The following is a 21366-nucleotide window of genomic DNA, read 5'->3' as shown; positions in this document are numbered from 1 at the left end:
GAGAAGCCAGATAAGGTGCGTTCACTCACCTTGGGGGAAGTGAGTAGAGAAATTCATAATATTAAATCTGAAATCTCTACCTTGAAATCCCAAATTGCTGAAATAAAGAAAGGAAAGCAAGCTGTAGAGGAAAATTCTCATTCATGGGACACAACAGAATATGCCAAAAATCTTAACCCAAATCTTGAAATTGTTGAAGGAAAGAAAGACCCTGTCTTTGGATTTCAAGAAATGAGAATTCTAGCTATCTCCTACTAGCAACATCATGTAAAAGTGAACATCTGCATAAAGGGAGAAATGTTTGAACTCACAACACTCCTTGATTCAGGAGTTGATGTGAACATTTTAAATAAGAAAGTGATACCAACAAAATATTGGGTTTCTGCAAAAAGAAATGTTGTAGGATTGGGGAATAAAACGCTCAAGTATGAAGTTCCTAAGGCTTCTATCTGTTTTGAACATCACTGCATCAATTTGAAATTTGCAGTAGCAGACATCCTAGTTGACTGTATTCTAGGAAATATATTCCTAGCAGCTGTTGAGCCACATGGGTCAACAAGATTAAAAGAAAACAAAGCTGGTTATTTTATTTCTGTTCCTACTTCAAAAGGAATAACAAAAAGGATTGAGTTGCCCTATATCTCAAATCCTAGAGTCTCTACAATGGTCCAAACTGTCCAAAATTTGGACAAAGCAAAAGCCAAACTGACAGATATGAAAGATCTAAAATCTACACTTAAGGTAGAAGAACAGCTGAAGAATCCTCAGGTTAGAAGAAAAATTGAGAAAACAAATTGAGGACGAATGCTGCTCAGAAGAACCAAATGCATTATGGCACTGAAAGCAGCATACTATTGAGCTCTCATACAAAGAAGGATATACAGGTAAGCCTTGTAAAAGTAGAGCTATTTCTATGAGTAAAGAATATAGAGATCTCTGCGAAAATTAGATTAAACAGCTCTGAGACCGAAAGCTCATCAGAGAATCTAACAGTCCCTGGAACTGTTATGGATTCTATGTCAACAAAAGAGTAGAACAAATAAGAGGTATCCCAAGGTTGGTAATAAATTTCAAACCTCTAAATTCTGTTCTTGCAAATGACACCTATCCGATCCCTCACAAAGGAGATCTAATTGCAAGGATAGCAGGAGCTAAGATATTTTCAAAGTTTGACTTGAAGGCAGGATTTTGGCAAGTAGCCATTTCAGAGAAAGATAAGTTCAAGACCGCCTTCAGCATCCCAGCAGGCCACTATGAGTGGAATGTCATGCCTTTTGGTTTGAAAAATGCTCCATCTAAATTCCAGAAGGTAATGGATAAAATATTTAAGCCATACTTTGACTGGCTTATAGTTTACATTGATGATGTTCTAATCTTTTCTAAGAACATCCAGGACCATTTCAAGCATGTTCATACATTTAAGCAGTTGGTAAAGCATAATGGTCTAGTTTTAAGTAAGAAAAAGATAGAAGTTTTCCAGACTACTATCAAATTTCTCGGCCATACTATTTTCAATGGCCAAATTTCTCTACAAAAGCATGCACTTGAATTTGCTGATAGATTTCCAGATGTTATTACAGACAAAAACCAGCTTCAAAGGTTTTTGGGCTGTTTGAATTATGTCAGTAATTTTTATCAAGATTGTGCCACTGACAGGAGTATATTAAATAAAAGGCTTAAAAAGAATCTGCCTCAGTGGACAGAAGAACACACTAGAGCTGTTCAGAACATCAAAGATAAGGTAAAATCTCTTCCTATTCTATATGTCTCTGATGAAAATGCATTCAAGATTGTTGAAACAGATGCTAGTAATATAGGATGGGGAGGAATCCTAAAGCAGAGAAAAGGTGACACTGAACAAGTGGTCCAGTATGCATCTGGCACCTGGAATCCCGCTGAGCAGAATTACTCCACAATTGAGAAAGAAGTCAAAGTTGCATGGAACTGCATCAGCAAATTTGATGTCTATTTAATAAACAGACAGTTTTTGCTCCGAACCGATGTTTCAGCCTTGCAGAAGGTGCTAACTAAAGACATCCAGAAACCAGGCGAGGCAAAATTTTCCAGGTGGCAAGCACTCTTTGCTAACTTTGATTTTCAAGTTGAACATATAAAGGGCACAAAAAACTGTCTCCCAGATTTTCTTAGCAGAGAGTTTATCCAGCCTCAGGAACATATCATGGTCATAGTTACAGAATGGGACCAAGAGCAGAAACAAGAAGTCCTGCGCACTATACCAGACAACCAGGACTGGGAAGAATACAGAGAAAATTGGAAGCCTACATGGCAGCTGAGAAATACAAAAGTACTAGATGCTAATCTGCAAGCACATACTGACATTCAGCATCTTGTACCAGAAAGAAGAGTGTATCCAAAAGGGAGTAAATGGATACATGATATGATTTACACAAAGGCAAAAAGGGATGCCTTATATGCAGAAGATGCTCTTCAAAGAGACTTTCATGATATTTCAGGTATATGGTGTCATGGAGGAATTCGTAATGGAATTTATGAAAAATATTTCTGCATTCATTGAACTAGGAATTTGGCGTGGCCCATGCCTACTCAGACCTCTGCATTATGGCCAGGAGGAGATCCTAAGCCTCTCTTTCCAGATACAATATATGACTTTGCAGCATACAAACAACTATGGTGGGATTTCCTTAATGTAGATGACAAAGAAGAAACCCATTATACTAAATTAAAATTTAGTACAACATGCATAATGCAAAGAAATCAACAGTGCGACTGGTTACAGAAATGGTGGGTCGACTACGGTGTTAACATAACAATAATGGACCCAATGTATCATGAAGGATACTACAGATTCCACTGTGATATTTGTTTTGAACATAACATCCCAGACTGTTTTCACATCCCATACAAAACTGTCAAAGAGATGACAGCAGGTGAATGGTCACCCTTTCATGATGACAATAAGACCCTAAGAGAATATATGACCCGCCATTCTGAATGGTTGGTTTTAACTAAAGTCAAGCATCAAATCATTTTAGGGAAACCGATGATTGTTCGGAGCATTTTCACCCAAGCATGGGATGAACTATTGTACAAAAAAGCAGATTCCCTGACATTACTGTATTCTGACGGTTCTCATGGGCTTTACCGACAAAAGCATCCATTATTGTAATAATGTTGTCCAGTCACAAGGACTTGATTGTGGCCAGCTTTTCTCGTGGGCTTTGTTGGACAAAAGCATCCACTTTGTAAATAATGCAGACAACATATTTTTCTGTAGGATTTATTTTTTCGGACCAAGAATCTTTGTGCGGATGTCACCTCGGTGTTACCCGAAAGCAATGATTCCATCCCTTTGTATGATGCCCTACAGTAATGTTTGTCCCCTCTCATTTGTTATAAATTGAGAGTAAGGTTCATTGCTGAGGCATTCGCATTCGGAGAGTTTTAGAGTCTTAGAGTCTTAGAGATCTGAGAAGCCTGCGTATCAGTGTGCTCGGCACTGGTAAGAACCTAAAGTGGCCAGATCTATTAGTAGTCAGTCAAGTCTGTATATCAGCCGAGTCTGTATATTCTGAGGCAAAGCCTATCTGTTGCCAGGAAGCCTTCGGTAATGCTTATTCCTTTGTGAAAAGCAAAAATCCGATAAATGCAACAATAATCTATCTCTGCAAGGAATACTCAATCTTTTTTCCAAATAATATTATTTATAAATAAAAAAAAAACTTAAAATAATATCATCCATAAATTCAAAACCTTTTAAAACTCAGACAAAATGTACAAGTACACCAATTACACCAAAAGAAACTAAGTACTCTTAAAACTGAGGGATTCCATCGATAGAAGCCAAAGCCTTTTAAACCTCATGCGCAAAGAAATATCTCATAATATTTATCATGCTAATAAAACAAATTAACGATCATAGTTTAAAGAGACATCCTCCAATAATATGAATAAAATAAAGCAAAAATTTCCTTTAAAAATACTAATAATATAAATCCACGGAAGAAACTGTCGTATATTATGTCCGCATGGAATTGCAGTTAAGGTGGATCCATCCTCTGCGAATCACTAACTGTTATTTTACTAACGCTACTAGCGCTTCAAAGTTTCTCTGGGCCTTTGGGAGCTTAAATAAGCCTTCCTCGGTACTCTAGGATTGAATATAATATACTCGCTCGTCCATGGAACCAACTGCTACCCTAGGATTGAATATAACATGCTCGCCCATGGAACCAACTGCTACCCTAGGATTGAATATAACATGCTCGTCCATGGAACCAACTGCTCCACAAGGTACAGAGTGTGTGGAAAACAGTAACGGTGTTAACCGAGGGCGAGATCAGATACCGGTCAGAACAAAGGCCAAATTATACAGACAATAGTGTTAACAAACATTAGTTAAGATTTGGATTGTGTTTGATTAAAGATGAAATGGTCCATACACAGGCTTTTGTCTCCTTTAATGTACGTGTATCGTGCCAGAGTCAGTTCTTTGGTTTTGGAGGGAGAATTAAATTGATCGACCAGACTCAGATTGTTCCTTCAAACCCTGAAGGTTTTTCTTCGAATGTCCATGGCTTGATTTTTATTTTTGTTTTCAGATGGATTCAATTATTTTCGAATGTGAATTTCTGTAGATGACAGGAAGTGAGACTATTGAAGGATCCGTCGAATAATTTACCATATTAATTATATTAATGGGATGCAGTTCTTTTGGTTTCTTCCTAAAACTTGAACAAGAGTTTTCTGATACCCTCGTCTCAAGTTTCTTTTTTCTTAAAATTGAAGAAGAGTGTTTCTGAAACCCTGGTCTGAAGTTTGTCATTTGTTGTGCGCTGGAAATGAACGCGATATCTGTAATTTTTAAATGTGTACTGTAAACTGTTCAAATATGAGCAATATGTCTTAGATTCGACATGTCTTATAGGTAGGGCGTGTGTACTCTTCGAGCCATGTAGAGGCCGAGTAATGGGTTATTCCTGTTCAAACCTCTTTTGAGCAACTTTCTTGAATCGCTGGTGGGGCTATGAGAGAAATCAGAAGTGGATACACGATAGAATACAAAAATTGTAAATGGCCATTGCCATACTCCCTAAGTATGTTAAACTGAGTGACTAATAAGCATGGAATTATGTTTGATCCCCAAGCTTCGCCATTTCTAAACAAAGTAGGTTAAATGTGGTACAATAGATATCTACACGATGCACGGCTTTATTTGATTTTGTAAATTAGTTGCAGCAGGGACTATCCTTCTAAATTTGCAGAGCATGAGATAGTGTCAGTGATTTGCAGTGGAATTAGGTGATGTACATATCCTAGAAGCCAACAGTCCCCCAGTGGGTATGCATGCTTTCTCATATGTATACTATTTATAGCTATTCGGGTGGCTTTTGTGCCCTGTCTATTATGATGTGAGCCTGCTTTTTGGATTTGCCCCTCGGCCAAGAGGAGTGTAATCTTGTGCAAGGAGACTCCTTGGGATTTGGAATCTGGATACATGGTAAAAATGATTCCTCCTTTCTGCTTGGACTAATTTTAAATTCTGGTGGCATTTATGCCCTGTTTGTTATGGTGCGAGTCTGGGTTTTTCTCATTTTCAAATTCATTTGCGCGTCAGCCAATAGGATTGTAAGCTTGTACGCTGAGGCCCCATGAGATTTGGAACCTGGATACATGGTAAAAATGATTCCTCTTTGCTGGTTGGATTAATCTTAAATTCCGGGAAATGTGTTGAACCTAGGCTGTGCTGGAGGTAGTCACTTGCATTTGCTATTCATTTGCAATTCTCACACACACATGTATACAATTTGATAGCAGCTTCCTTTAACTATTAATAAAGCATTATTTACAAGGAGTGTAAGCTTGTACTCTGAGGCCCCATGGGATTTGGAACCTGGATATACGGTAAAAATGATTCCTCCTTGCTGCTTGGAGTTGGATCAATTTTAAATTCTGGGAAATGTGTTGAACCTAGGCTGAGATGGAGGTAGTCACTTGCATTTGCTATTTGTTTGCAATTCTCTCAAACACATATATACATCTTGATAACAGCTTCTTTTAACTATCAATAAAGCAATATTTACAAGGCTTTGATACCTAATAAGAAGTTCAGGCTACAAAAGCATCCTCCCCAAGCACTAGCAGAACTTAAAATTGGTCTGGTTAATTACCGAAACACCCATAAGTCTTAAGTTGATAGACAAAGTAATAACAGAGTAACATAAGTCTGCGAGTCATCAACAAATAGCCCTGGGCCCAAGCATACACAGACATCAAACACCATCAGGTAGGAGGCCCAGTATCGGGTGGAACACTTCATTTTCACTCTTTTTGTTTTTATATTCTTAAAAAATATTTCTTCTCATTAAGATTTCAAGAAAACTGGGCGCCAATTTATCGGAGTAATTATAACATACCAAAAAGAGATGTACACGATCATTTCATATATTGATGGTAGAAAATATGAGAGATGATCACATTCATTTCATATATTGATAGTAGAAAATATGATAAAATTTAATGAAGTTAATCCGTTAGAAATTGATGATCTAACTAAAAAAGATTACGCCCTGCTTTAAGGTGTTGGTATTTTCCAAATAAATGTATGCGATGTCCTGTTGCTGGAAGATAGTTGATCTCAGATGTTCTTTGAATGTTTCTGTGTACTTGCACAAAAACGGTGAAAACTAAACAAATTTAAGAAGGCTAGTTGATTTCAAATATAATTTGAGTTTTCACTCAACCTTATGATTGGAGAAACCATCATAATACATTATCTGGAAATCTTATATGTGCAAGAAAGGACTAAAATTTGGTCCCGCAATAGATTGTAACATTGTTTTAACTTTTCAATGGTCATAAGATGTATCGATTCATTACGAGATGATTGTGTTTATTGTGGGAATCACCATTGAACTGGTTGGTATAACTCAGTTTCTTGACAGGCTCTCAAAAGATGATAAAACACACAAAGATTATATTCTCACAGGAAAAAAGGGTCTTGGCCGTGTCCAATGTCAAGGATGTCATACTCATCTGTTGCTGCAGTTGAAATGCTGTTATTGGCATTTACATAGATGCATTTGGAGATATCTTCTCACAGAAAAAGGAGAGACTCATCAATGCCTCAAGTTAAGAATGCTGTAATCATTTAATGGTGTTTCAGTCAGCAATGAAAGAGTTAAAATATGATGTGCATCATTTTCTCTGCATTATTGAATCAATTTGAATTCACCCATACCTCACAAAAATTCACTGAAGTTTTCCAAGAAATAAGTTCTGATATTCAAAGGAAACATGATCCTATAAATGCTAATGTTTGTAAAACCATTCCCATTTATTTAGCCATTGAGTTAATTCCAGGTACTCAAAATGCTTCCTGGAATCACAACCAGAAATAGTATTTACAAAATTCAACGTTGCTATTATTACCCGTTGTAGTTTAGGGTCTGCTTGATGATTGATCTACTTTGCTTGTGTGAACATTAACATAATTTCAGTTTCATTTCTTTTCTATTTATTGTGTTCATATCTTGAGATGTGAGTGGTGGCTGCATTTAGAGATTTCGGCTGCACCTTGTCCATCATCTGCCGTTATTATTCCTTCCTGTTATAGGTAGGAAGCTTGCATTAATCACAAGTCAAGGATCTGCTAGGAAATAAAATATGGATGCTATTTGGAGTTGAGGATGCCATATAATTGTAGCCATGTGTAAAGTTAAACATCTCATTCATTCAAAGATAGAGTTGAATTCTGAATAGAAATATTCTTGCTCGCCTTTATGCTACTTCACTCGTTCTGTCTATGATTGGGTAAGTTATTTTATCATGATATTGTATCCCTTTTCTGTGGCCCTTCAGGCGTTTGATTTGTTCAAACCTTCCAGTATAGCGTCAGTGATGTAGTTAATCAGCTTGCAGGCCTATAGCTACTAAATCTCTGGATCCCTTATGTTTTTCCACTCTAATTAAGGATCAATTTCTATATTTTCTTGGATTGGGGGTGGTGGAGTGGGGGTGAGGGATGATGGGTGGCTCTGTTTACTGGCAATTATAAAAAACAGTTGGGCTTCATTTCTATGTCTCAACAAAGGCTTATAAAGTCTGAACAGGCCAAACATGAACAACTTGTTGAATTTTCACGGCACATGAGAATCTGGTTTGAATCTTAAAGTCTCTGACACAAACACACTCAAATGCCACAACTATACTACTTTGCACAACAGAATCTACACATCAATGAATCAACTAGTGCACATGACAATTCTTAACTTTTCAAACCCACTACATGTTATATTACAAACTGGAATACAACAGTCTTAGGGCTCCCGTACTAGGGATCTTGGCCCTTACATACAACTCTGATACAAGGACACAACTAGGGCTTGGTGTCGGTCACTTTGACCACCAATCTACCCTGAACAAGGCACACTTGACCTACTAGCTGATGTGGCGCCCCGCAGCCCTTTCAGTCCACGTGCCCTGAACACATCTGGTGTATCCTCTTGCCTTCCCTCCTACTAATCATTGCAACTACATCTTTAGCTGCTCAGCCTGCTACTATCAATGATCACAACTCCTTTTGTGTTACTGAACTTTGGGTCATCAATCTGCCCACTAGTAGCTCTCCTGCTCCATTAGGATGATTGCTCATTGGGTCTTTTGGAACTGCCTACTTTTCACTGAAGTCTTCCCATCTGCAACTCCTGAACTAGGGCTCCAACGATTTGCCTCGTAACAGTTCATGACTCCTTCCATGAACCTGTACTTAAGGTCTTATCCCACTGCATCCTGCATAAGAAGATCAATGTTCACAACTTCGTTTATGAATGGTGCTGTCTTCCAGATCTGCCCACTTCTCATGATTCTAGCTGCTCCAGAATGCTGCACCTAGGGCACACAAATATGCCCTACTTCTGTGACACATTAGCCTCTTCTGCCACTATTCTTAGGGCCACTGAATCTGCCCACATACAGTCACTCCTTGACTGATCTAGGGTTCTAAATGCATTGCCCTCTGTTTTTGCAATTTGTTCCTAAAATTGCAGTCTTGGTTACCATTGTACAACCACTAATAGTCCCTTGAATCCTCAAGGATATCTATACTTTGACTGCTTCAAGTTAGCACTGGAAGCCATGCCTTTCGGCCTCCTTTTCTTGCCCAAAATATACCTGTGGCCTACCTTCCATAGCTCAGTGAAACCCTCCAGCAAACCTTGGCTGCTTTAGCATTGAAGAAGACCTCCTCAAGCGCTAACAAGTCACGGACCAAACCCTCCTCTCTTGCTGCGGCTTCATGAGTCTCCCTCGATTGCCATTTTGAGATGTCTCACTTGGATCAGATCATGGTCTTCTCTAGTAGCCCTTCTTGGCCTCCTAGCTGGGCCTCCTTCTTGGCTACATATCGACAAGCCTCTTTGATCAAATGAGCACCCTCTCGCTTGATCCATCTAGGCTTGATCCTTAGCCTCTTTAAATAGCTTTTCCTTTAGTCTCTAGGAACCCTCTAGATCTTAGGGTTTTAGTCCTCTTAGACCTTAGGAAATAATAATTTTCTTTTTAATTTCTTTTTAGATTTTAAACCCCTTCTTGGGTCTAAAACCCCTCCGCTTGGGTTCTTTGCCCACAAAGCCTTTTGTGACCAAACTTCTCACAAACCCAACTCCTAGGCTTGTGGAGTACCTCCCAAGCTACACAAATCAATACAATTCAACAGTCAAAAAATAATAATGAAAGGTACACTGGATTCAAGAGTGTGTTTATGATGGTCCATATATTAAAGATTTTTAAGGACGCTCACTGATAATAATAACAACTTCAGTTAGAGTGGAAGTTTAAAATAAAACACATACAGACCACTTTTTGTGAAATCTCATCTGCAGGATGTTGAATTTTGTAATTATGGCTGGTCTTCAAAATCAATATTTTAGCCCTTGGTATATTTGTAATGATAAATATAAAGCATATTCTCCATGCTAATTGTCAAAAGAAAATTTTTAAGGCATGTTCTTTATGTCCTTTTCAAAAAGAGAAAATTTGAATTTTTGAAAGTTTAATTTTTGGCTCAAACAAGCCAAGTTGGTCCTAGTCCAAGAGGCACCCATTCGACCAGCCAAAGATGTATATATTAGGCACTCGACCTTCTATCCTTGACATAATTTGAATTTTGGATCACACACAAGCAAGTATCTTTTGTTCATCAAGCGAAGGAGACAAAGGAAAAGGAAGGCTGAAGTTGACCAGAAGAAGACCAAGCTATCTCTCTCTCTCCATTAGCCCTTGCACGTGTGATCTGATCTCCTTCTGTGGCCTCACATGTGTGACAAAAAAGGACCGAATTTCTAAGGTGAACCAGAGTTGCAGGATCGAGATTATTGGGTGCAGAAGCAAGCCGAAATTCGGCCCTAGCAGACCTAACCAAACTGAGTTCAGTGGGAAAACTTATGACTTGACTAGGAGGTTGTTGGACCAAGTTTGATTAAGTCTACTTTGCTGGTTAGTTTGACCTTGTGGTTGACTAGATGATTTAGGTGTGTCTCTTGTTGAACTAAAGAATTTCTCTAAGGAAAAGGTTGCTGGGTTTTTCCCTCATGTGGGTTTTTCTGCCATGTGGGTTTTCGCAGGGTAAATGCTCGTGTTCTTGATTTGGCTGTCTGTTTATGATCCTAATGTCTATTGTTGAAGATCTTCTATGTAATTGCTTAATGATTAATGTGAATATGAAAGAATCTAAAGTGAATATCATTAGAAGTAATTATCAGATAGAAGACCTACGAAAAATCAACATGGTATCAGAGCTATGGTATATGAGCAGCCTTGAAGAAGAAGAAGAGCAACCTTCAAGCTATCCTCTAGGGCTTACTCTACTCTAACCCTAGAAGTCAAGAAGCACATCACAAAAGAAGGCCAAGATATGCCTTCTTGTCTAAAGAAAATCTACACTCCTTTCTGCCAAGTCAATGATGAAATCATCATATATTGTTTAGGCCGAAAAAGTCTATTGTGAAAGGAGTTCCAGTTCAAGTATATACCAGAGATATGTCTGTGCCTCTGATCAAGATTATAAAGGAGGCTGAAGCCCTAAGCCTCAGTCCATTAAAGGATCGAAGACCTCATGACCTTAAGAAGCCGAAATAAGCCTTACTCTGTTTCAATAGGCTGATGGATCCTCAAAGTTTATGTCAGAAGGCCGAAAAGGCCTCATTTTCTATTGCAGGAAGCCAAAAAGCTTAGATGAAAGATTTAGAGGCCGAAAATGTCTCAACCCTATCTCAAATAGGCCAAGAAGCCTCACGAGATCAGAGGAACTTCAAACAGTGTCCAAGAGTTGTCTCAGCTAATGGAAAAGCCAACTTACAATTTGGTTTGACCTTGACTTGGATCATTGATGCATACCATGTTCATCAAAGAGAAGTCATGGAGCATAAGCTTGTAATGAGTCCACAGAAGTCATGAAGCATAAGCTAAGTTGTGGAGCATAAGCCAAATGCATGAAATCTACAAAAGTTTGTTTCAATACTTGGTGTATGGAAAACACTCTGCATAGAAGAAGGGTTGATATATCAATAGCAAAGTTAAAGTGTTTTATGTAACTCATGATTACTCCTCCTTGAAGATTTGTCCTAGCTACTAAGACTGACAAAAGATACAAGGCACATTGTTTAAATCAGTGTTGATAATATCGGCGATATATCGGCGATATTCGGAAATATCGCGATATTTTCGGCAAAACGATATATCGCCGAGAAAATATCGCGATATTTTCTGTTTTGAAAATATCGCGATATTTTCAAAATATCGGCAAATATCGGAAAATATCGGCAAAATATCGGCAAAATATCGGCTATATTTAAAAATTTGAAAAAATTATTTTTTATGCTTGCCGATATTTTGCCGATATTGCCGATAAGATATTTTCTGGACCCTCGCCGATATTTTCCCGATACCGATATTATCAACACTGGTTTAAATCAAAGTTTCAAGTATTCTATTGCATAAGGGCTCCATGCAAAACACATCACAGTAATGGGATGACGAGTATGAGGCCTGGGAATACAGAGGCCAAGCAAAGTCTGCCAAAAATCTGAAGTTTGATGCTTGGAATATAAGGTATGTATTATTGCTCACTTTGTTTACAGTGATTGTGTCTAGAATTTCAGCTAGAAGGAATGATCTCTAATAGCCTTGTCAATGAATATGCTTGACTTGTATATAAGTTGTTTCACAAGAGATTAAACAGGACTGTGATCTGCCCCAGTCAGATCATAGGACTGTGTCAAAGGTCTGATCTATTGTCTCACAACAAGGGATCCTTGAAGGACAGTTATTTGATAAGATTCTCAAATGATCTTCAATTATGCTCATAAAATATGCTATGGATCTGTAGCATGATGGTCTTCACAATTCAGATTGTGGCTCAAGGCATGATAAGGCCAAATAAGGGAAACATGTGATACATACACATGTGCTGAACTTTTGAATAACAAAACTATGTTTTCTTTGAAGACGTTGCTTTGTATGTGTTCAGAAGCAAGATGCTATTTGCTGTCATAAACTCCGCACTGAAAAATGGATTGATTATGCTGCCAATGTTGATTGCCGATAGGGTATTTAAATACCAAAGAATGGGACCTATCTTATGAATTGTGGATGCCTAGTTCTGAAGTCTATTCTTTGCACATCAAGGCAATAAGGGAAAAATATTACTGTCACTAATGTGCATCTAAAGAAAGTACACCTTGATGGAACAAGTTCGTTGAATATTATCTTCACTTTTGACATGGCAAGATTTCAATGAAATGGAAGCCGAGTTCCTCTTTCAAGTTTGAGATCAAAAGTTCTCTCAAGTAAGATGAGTCATTTGCAGAACTTGATGTACCCTTATTATTTCTACTGCTATGATAAGCTCCTTGGGTTGAAAAAGTCAAAATCAATGTTCAACTGAGAATACATATTTGCGAGAGTATCATTGCAAGTAATGCTGAAGCAATGACCAAGTATGCTCTCTTGAGAAAGATATCTCGCATTTATTGGAGATCCTTAATATCTGCCTAAGTCTGATATATCCTTGATTGTTTGTTGAGATATGGAAAGGAGAATTGGCACATTACAAAGTTTGTTGAGCTTGCAAGAGCTGACTAGAGTGATTAATTTTCATGATTTGCAACCTTTTCAGCATGGTCCTCATTTCCTTCTCATGATTTGCTTCCATGTTCTTAATGAGTTGAGCTTGGTTGAGTTGCATATCCTGTATTAATGGAGTTACTTAATGGGATCATTTTCAACCCTTTTACTTTCTGTTACTTCAACTTTCGTTTTGACCCTTTCTTTATCTTTAAAGGCATCAATAAAGAGTCAAAGATTTTATCAGGGAACTCTAAGAACCAATCCATAGCATCTTCAGTTAATATGGTAATAAAAAGCCTCATCCATACATCTTCATGATCAAAATATGAGTGACTCTTGTTCATAAATTCTTGAGGTGTGTTTCTGCACTACAAGCACTGTTACCTTGAAAAAGAAGAATTTCGTCTATGGCTTCGACGACTTCATATGGAATATCACGAGGATAAACCTGAATGTTAGTAAAACTACAAGGAGAAAACAAGGCCATGATGTCTTGTTCACGAGCAATTGAATATCAGAGAGAGATCCTTGTTCAAGATTAACAAGAAATCTACAAGAAGAGGGCTTCTAGAAATTCTTGTAGAAAATGAAAGAAGTGGAGTCACCACTTGAACATGAATCTAACTCTAAAATCCAAAAGGCAAAAACCGAAAAGTTAGTTGTGAAAATTGAGAATAGAAAAATGATGCCTGAAAATGTTGTGATGGTGCCAGATTATGAGAAAGGTGATGATCAAGTGCTAGAGAATGCACTGATTGATGATTCAAACGATGGTGATGAAAGGAAAAAAATGTCAGAAACCAAGAAGTTAAGAACCAAAGATGGTCTTGGAGAAAATGTCGTTGAAGCGCTGAGAAGAAGATAAACTTATCCCCGGCAACAATGCCAAAAAATGTTTGCGATGGTTGACAGATGAATGAAAAAGGTGTGGATGAAAATGTCGTAAAGCCCAGGAACAGATAAATCTATCCTCGACAACAACGCCAAAAAAATGTGCTGATTGACAGGCTAAAGAAGATGATAATGAGAAGATGAAGATAATGATGAGTGAAGAGAATGTTGTGAAAACCAAGGATCGCATGATTGGTCCTCGACAGTGACGCCAAAAAATGTTGTCGCTCAAATTGTACATGAGAATGCGACAACGCTCAGGGCAGGGTCTGTCACTTTGATCCCAACCCTGCCCTTTAAGCTTTCTCCCTATAGTAGGCTAAGTGGGGTAGTCCCTATGGATGAAATGATGAATTCAGGAGACACAACTGAATGGCCTAGCAACTTGGTCAAAGATAATTCGACAAGTTTAATTATCTAGCACAATTTGGTTAGATTCAGTGTTACTTGGGAGCAGGAGCGAAAACGGGAGTTGGAGCGACATTTTCAAAAGCTCCCGGTTTGGGAGCGAATCCCATAGCGATTTATATATATATATATTTATATTTTTTATATTTTGATACATATATGTCAACAAAAACATGTAGAATGATGAATTAGATATAAAAAACATAAAAAAACATAGATTGATCATTGAACCATCAACCATATAACATCAATCATCTAGAAGTTATAATCTTGATTCTTCATCAACCACGTCCACAAGTTAGTAACATACAACATATTGAGTCTCGTAGTCGTGAATCATGATTCATCAATCTTAAAGTTTCAACTTCAAGCTTTCAAAATTGAAAATTCAATATATAACATTTATCATCATTGATCACCAAAGTTGTACTTGTAAGCTAAGTTTAACCATTACAAGAAATAATATCTAACATGAAATGAAATGTTATAAAATGAATTATGAAATGAAATGAAACAACTTTCACGAAGCATCATATTCATAATTCAGAATCATTACCAATGAGTTATAATTGCCAACTTCAAACTTCAAACTTAAATTGTCACAGTGATATATTGTTTACAAAAAATATCATTATGATATGAAAGAGTCAAGACTCAACAGTTATGAAAACTAATAGAAACTAGAAAAGACAAGTAAACTGTAAATCTATTATCTACTACTACATGTGGCCCTTGCCACGAGAAGTGTCTAATGTATGAGCAGGTCGTGGTGGTCTTCTAGGAGTCTCCCGCACAGACCGACGACCAGAACCAGAAGGCACATGCCCTCCACGTGAGGGTGTAGATGGAGGCAGCGACAACAAAGGAACAAGACTCAAAACTCGAGCATTGCTACTGGATGGTGGAGGTGGCATGGTTGTTGCTTCATCTTCCTCTCTTATAAGTTCCGCTTTCAGTTCTTCAAGATGTATAGTGCCATCCTCCAAATTATCATCTTTTGGGTGGTTGTCCCAAATTTTATATGTTGGATCCTCATAAGCCCGATCACAGTAATGACTCAACAACCTCAAGTTGTAGTGCACATAAACCAAGCTTTCTGCCCGGTTTTCATTGAGTCCGTTTCTTTTCACATTAAGTATGAAGTTGTAGGTGCTGCAACATCTCTCTGCAGAAGAAGTATTTACAACCTGTGAGAACTTTTTTTGCCAATTTTGGCAAAATTCCATGGCCGCCATATGATTTCCACCATGTGAGAGCATCAAATTTGTCTCTATCTTCCATTGCATGAAAGGTACCAAACAAACCAGTGCAATTGAAGTATCTGCCTATTTCAAAACACACACTAGCACATTCCTCCTTGTCAGGTATCAACTTCTCTAATGCTTCCAAATATCTTGTAGATACCTCTTCATCTATATGGGGTTGGCCCTAACCCCACCCCCTGGTGCAGGTTGGCCCAACCAAGATGTAGAGTAGTATTTTGGCGTAAGGATATATGCCAAGCAATGTAGTGGAACATTAAGTTTATCCCACCGTACACACACACAATCGTGAATCAGTTTGTACAAGTTGGGATCATTGTTATGAACAATATCTTTTATTTGCCCCAACATGGTATCCATCTGCTCATACACCTCGCCAATCATTGGTTTATCTGTATCTGCAAACCGAATCATGTGATAAATGGGCTTGGTGAAATCCAATACTTGCCTCACACGTGCCCAAAACATACCATCAAGAGCGGCCTCCTCCACCTGTTCAAAACCTTGCCTGTCAGCTGCATTTGTAGCCCTTTCCTTTAATACCTGCCAGTGTGGACTTGATACCATGCTAGCCAATGACTCTCTTACCTTCAAAAGGCGCCTGAAGGTGAGGTAATAGCTACCAAATCTAGTCCTCGCAATCTTCAACAACTCCAATCTTGAGTGACTGCGGAAAAGGCCATGGGTATTGCTATGATTTGTAATAAATTTTATCATTTGTTTGCCTTTCTTGTACAAATCACCAATCCATTTGTATTGTTTGTTTTTGTTCTTAACAATATCATGCATCAAAAGGTTCATTGTGTGAACCAAACACCCAGACCAAAATATGTTGGGGTATTTATCCTCAATAATTGCTCCCGCTGCCTTACAATTAGGAGCATTATCAGTGATGACTTGGATGACATTGTATGGCCCAATATGGTCAATTGTTTCAAGTAATGGTTCTGTAATGTTGATGGCGGTCTTGAACTTGTTTGAGTAATCATATGCTGAAAGAAAGATGGCACCACTAACAGACACAGCAAGAACATTTATCAATGGCTTGCCTTTTACATTTGTCCTTCGATCAGATACAATGGACACCCCATGGTCAGTCCAAGAACTTGTCATTCTATTCAAAGAATGTGATATTTTTGCTTTTTCATGATCAAGTCCAACAGTTCTTGCCTTGTCATACCTAGGGCTCTTGTATCCTTTAGGGGCATCATTTATGGCGGTCGTTTTTGTCACTCCGGGAGCGATTTTCATAACCCGGGAATGGTCGGGAGTGATCGCTCCCTAACTGCTCCCGGAGCGACGAGACCGATGCTCCTTGCGTCGCTCTGGAAATACGCAGGGAGTGCAAATTTTTTTACGGGAGCGCGCTCCCGACCCGCTCCCACCTGGAGCGCGGATTGGGAGCGAGATCGGGGGGAGACCAATGCCTTTATGAATTATTTATTTGCGCAATATAGATTAAATTCCAAGTCACTGCATGAACAATTGCTGCAAAGATGAAATCTATCTTATATGAGATGCAACACTTAAAACTAAGTGAGATGCAAGCTCTTGGTTAATTTTAGTTAGAATGCCTATTCTAGGTGAATCCTTTCTCTCAATTGTTTTGAAGTTAGTCTCAAATGTAGGTTGTAGAGAGAAGCCCACAAGAAGGAGGCTATGGCCTCATTAACGATACCTCCCGTGAGGTTCTAACCACCCAAGTGCCTCCGTTCCTACAAGGGATTGCCCACAAGAGAACTGCAAGGTCACTTGTGTTAACCACAAATGAGGGTCTAAACTTCGCAAGTTGGATGAGAAAGGCGTTCCTATCTTCTTACAACCAAGCTTATGCTTGGAGGTTCATTTTATTAATGCACTTCTAGTCCTATAATGAAATGCAAAATGATTAGATTAGGTGATTAAGAGAAATCAATCCTCTAGATCACAAATTGCACAAATTACAAGGTTGCCAACAAGGAGTGCTTTAGATGCTTCAATGTGATTATAACGTTAAGATGAAAACTTAGGCACAATTAACAAGTACTTTTAAGCACAATATTTGCAAAAAATAGCAATTTTAGACAACACATTAAAACTAAGAGAAAAAGTTATTATGAATCCCAATTAGGGCTCTTTAATCAACAATGAACTCTAATGTGTTTATTAGACTTCTTATTAAGACTCATTGAATTTCTCTTCCACTTATATAGCTTATGCAATTAGAAACAAAAGAGACTTCAATATTCGTTTGAGCTCAACAGAAGATTTAAAATATGAGAGCAAATGAGAAACCACAATGAAATTGGAAATATTGCTAGCACTGAAATGCAACCAACGTAATTAGCAATGAAATGTTAGAGACATGCAAATGCAACTAGATGCAAGAATGAGTTAGCTTATCCTCGAGATGCAATTAGCTCACCAACTATTCATCACAATGTGTCACTTTGAAAAATGCACCAGACCTCAGTAAATCAGATCAGATTTGCCTTGACTATGAGATCAGGTCCAAAAATGGTATTAGAAGCCAACAAACACAAGAAAGATTAATCCTTTAATTAATGTGTGTTAACTTCTGAGGTTCTTAAACTTATTAAGGTGAATTCTAGGATATTTTTATGGAAATTGAATGATCTGCACCCTTAACCCAGTGAACAAGTTTGCATGTGTTTGTTTAGGCCCAACCCATCTGATAATTAATGCTAAAATTATTGCAAGCATTTAACGCAAGAGACAATAGATTTTGGTCAAGCTGACCCCATAGAAAACCCCACAGCCTCTTGGGGAAACCAGTCTTCAAAGGAGGATTTTATTGCTTGAGAAAATTTAAATAAGTACATAAAGCACAATACTTATCTCCTTTTTTGCTGTAGCATTAATTGCACTCATTCTGGAAATTTTTGCCCACTGAAATTTCAGATTTCCACAAAATTTACATGCCCTGAAATTTAGCAAAATAGCTCTGCCTAGCTCCTTGGAATTAGTTCCCAGAATCTGCTTCGAAATCTGTGCTAGAAGTTGCCTCAAATTCTGTGCAAATAGCTGACTGTAACCTCAAAAATCGTGCCAAATAGTTGCTGAAACCTACCTAAAAAACCATGTTACCTGTGACTGACAGTTCCGAAATTCGTGCTTCAAATATCGGCCCAGACCAGCACTCCAACTCGAATTTCATGCTGGTTTTCTCCTTGGTTTTCGTGCCTCCTGCCTCGGTTTTTGCGTTGTTCCTTGAAATTCGTACAACCTCTCTTCTCAATTTTCGTGCCTCCTGCTCTTTGAAAATCATGTTGCAAGTACAAATCTCCTCCTAGAAATTCGAACCCTCCTTTTTCTGTTGCAATTTCTCTTCCTCCTTGAAGTTTCTCTTCTCCCGATGCTCTCTCAAGTGTGAAGTGAAGAATGATTTCCCTTTTCCCTCTTTTGTCTCCTTGGAAAAGATTGAATCCCTAAACCTAGGATTGAATGGTTGAGATTTCATCCTCAAATCTCAAGCTGTGTGGTTGAGATCATTTCTCCTAAATCACGCCCCTCATACATTGGCCCCATCACTTAAAAGTCTCTTAGTATTTTTTTTAAATTGTGTACTTTTTCTAATTTTTCTCATAAAGTGATTTTTGAATTTTTCACCTCACTTTAATATTAGAAAAATACACCTAATACTTTACACACAAAGTCACTTTATAAAGTACAAGTGACTTTCATATTAGAAAAAAAGCATGGTACAACACTTCTAAGAACCTTTTCCACCCATGACATCAATATAACTCATAAATGTCATCAAGGCAAAAGTCATTAATGTGCTCACTAGGCTAAAAGGGATAAAAGCCTAGTAACACCTCTCCTTGGTACTATTTTCAACACTCCCTCTTACCGAGGAAGGTGTTGCTCACCACTCCTATCTTGTCTCTGAAAAATACATGCTTGCCCCTTAGCAATGATTTGGTGAGAATGTTTGCTACCGTTCATCAGTGGTGTTGATTTTGGGTAGCGTCGGATGTGCTTTAAACTTGAAATTTGGTGGAAAGGTTAAGACACATGAGATCTCAAGACCTAGAAATCGTTTGGAGAAATTCCACCCGGATGAGAAGTTATTAAAATAATTAATATTTTTAATGGGTTCCTAAGTCTAAACTTAGGAAAATAAAAATATTAATGGGTATTAATAAAGATAAAGGTGAGAAGCTTCTAAGAGACGAGGATCAAGTCTGTTTTAATCTTTAGCTGTTGATTATAGACTAAATCTCGGCCGTTGATTCATCAACAGGAAAAGTATAAGAGAAGACTTGGGGATCATTTGGAGTGAGACCGGCAGATACTCAGTATCCCAAGGAAAATCGATTCTCAAAGAGAATGAGATCGATTTCAGAGGGAGAGTTGCAGGGTGCAGGAAGAGGAGGGCATCAACAACAGTCAGTGACTGAGGAGGAGGTGACGCAGGAACATTGAGAGACAGCGCAAAGGGAGACGCAGTCCAGGGGAGACACAACCCTCACGCAGAAGTGGGAGAAGGGTCTCCAAGGAGTCAGAAAGTTTCCAGGGGAAAGTCTCATGTGTTTTCTCTCAGTTTCTCTATAAAATCATTCCTTGTAAAACGATTGTTGCTGAAGATTAATAAAACCTTTATCTGTTGCAGTGGTTTTCCCACATTGGGTTTTTCTGGGGACAATTGTCAAAAAAGAACTGTGTTGATGTAATTGGTTCTTGTGCATGTATATCGCTGTTATTTTTGTGTAATTATGTGATAACTGTAGTAGAATTTATTTTAATGTTTGCTAAAGGGATTTCGTAAATAGCTTATCGTGAAGAATATGTAGGTAAAATAAATCAGTTGGTATAGTAGAATTCCGGGTTAGAAATTTTCACATTGTATCAGAGCAGAGATCTGACAACAGGAGAGAAGAATCGACAATGGGTCAGGAGCATGATGCAGAGGTATCAACTCAAAGGGACTCACGTAGATTTTCAGAAGAAAGCACAAGGGACATGGATCACGATTATTCTATGTTAGCTTCCAGACTAGAAGAAGAAGTTGCTTGCCTAGCAAGCTCTGCCTCTTCTGAGGTTTGGTATATAGATAGTGGAGTTTTTGGCATATGACAGGAATTTGAGAATGTTTTTCAAATTATCAGGAAGAAAGGATGAATTTTCAGATCACCATGGGAAATAAGGCAAAGTGTACCCCCGTAGGAAGAGGTACTGTAGTCTTTCAAATTGAAGCAAGAGAGCGGCTTCGGGCAACCAATGTGCTGCATGTGCCAGGATTAGGGATGAACTTACTCTCCGTATCTCAACTTCAAAACAAGGGTCTCAACTTCAAAACAAGGGCTATGACGTTTTCTTCATTAAGGAGAAAGTATATGTCAAACACCTGAGTTGGAAAAAGGAAGACCCAGATTGGAATCAGAAGTAATAGGTTGTATAGATTACGGCTAGAATCTCCAATGGCATTGGTAGGAAACAATGGAGATAAAGACTTGAATGAATAATGGCACAGAAGGATGGGATACTTACACCATGGGGCTCTGAGTATTCTCAGGAAAACAATATTAGGAGTTCTAGAATTAAGTACTGAACAAGATGATGTATGCAAAGGGTGCGCTCTAGGCAAGTATGCAAAAGCAACATTTTCCAGAAGTAACAATAGAGCTAAGAGTGTTCTAGGATTGATACACTCATACATTTGCGGACCCATGTCCACAAAAGCTCTTACTGGTGCCGA

The 21366-nt window shown here is 38.2% G+C and overlaps 1 protein-coding gene across 3 annotated transcripts in view; it reads left to right on the top strand.

Annotated features, from left to right (window-relative positions):
• Nucleotides 1-4135: 4135 nt before the first annotated feature.
• Nucleotides 4136-21366, top strand: part of LOC149231865 (putative protein phosphatase 2C 21) — a 342884-nt gene continuing 325653 nt past the window's right edge. Inside the window, exons 1-2 of one of the 3 annotated variants that reach the window (XM_089379292.1) lie at nt 4136-4534; nt 6924-7109. The gene's annotated coding sequence lies outside the window, so the exon portion shown is untranslated. The remainder of the gene's footprint in view (nt 4535-6923; nt 7110-21366) is intronic. The other 2 variants (XM_089379291.1, XM_089379293.1) reach the window with 2 other exon arrangements.

The sequence above is a fragment of the Pinus tabuliformis genome, chromosome J (genome assembly GCF_031772625.1).
Source record: "Pinus tabuliformis cultivar Carrire ecotype Pingquan chromosome J, CPIR1, whole genome shotgun sequence".
NCBI classification, from domain to species: Eukaryota; Viridiplantae; Streptophyta; class Pinopsida; order Pinales; family Pinaceae; genus Pinus; species Pinus tabuliformis.
This window is presented reverse-complemented; position numbering and strand designations above follow the sequence as displayed.